The following is a 783-nucleotide window of genomic DNA, read 5'->3' as shown; positions in this document are numbered from 1 at the left end:
GTACAATTATCTAAGACAACTGGGTCAAGCCATGGCTTTTTAAGTAATGGCTTAATTACTGCCACCTTTAAAGCCTGTAGTATAGACCTGGCTTTCTTTGTTACTGGAACTAAATATCCAGCAGCAGACTAAGAGTGAAAAGATACTGCAGAAAGCCAGAAAGGTGGGCAGGGCAGGACTTCTGGACCCTGTAACAGATGCGATGAGGGCCTGCAGCGTGGCCTTGCTGTAGTATGTCCAGCTGCTGTTAACAACTTACCAATTTTTGTGTGCATGTTTTTGTGTGCATGTGTGCATTTACAATTTATAAGAGCTAGCTTTGTTGTTACATTGTACCCAATGTTTTCTGGTAACATTAAAGTGTTTTTTAGTTTGCTGTTTTAACACAAAGATATGTCCAAATTGCCTCAAATTCTTCCAGATTAACTGTTAAATGTCTAGCTATGTTTAATTGCAGCTGTTAGATCATATTTGGACATATCAATATCTTTGGATAATTTGCATTTCTGTTGTGTGGTTAATGTGTAGACCTGATGCATCTACCCATGTAATTTCTTCCAGCCTACATTTAAAAAGAATTATCTTTTGTATAAACATCCCATGGCCATTACTGATGTATCTTGGAGCTTCTTCTGATGCAGCAGGCACATTTGCCTCAGCTGACATGACTGCTGCTGAGGATCATCCAAATCCTCAGAGTCATCTACTCCCTCCCCAAACTTTACTGAGGCACCACAGGCTTCTACATCCTCCTCTGACATGACTGTGTTTGCAGAGGTCTGT

The sequence above is a fragment of the Pundamilia nyererei genome, unplaced genomic scaffold, assembly GCF_000239375.1.
Source record: "Pundamilia nyererei isolate P.nyererei 1_Seehausen unplaced genomic scaffold, PunNye1.0 scaffold00302, whole genome shotgun sequence".
NCBI classification, from domain to species: domain Eukaryota; kingdom Metazoa; phylum Chordata; class Actinopteri; order Cichliformes; family Cichlidae; genus Pundamilia; species Pundamilia nyererei.
Note: the sequence above shows the minus strand (reverse complement) of the source record.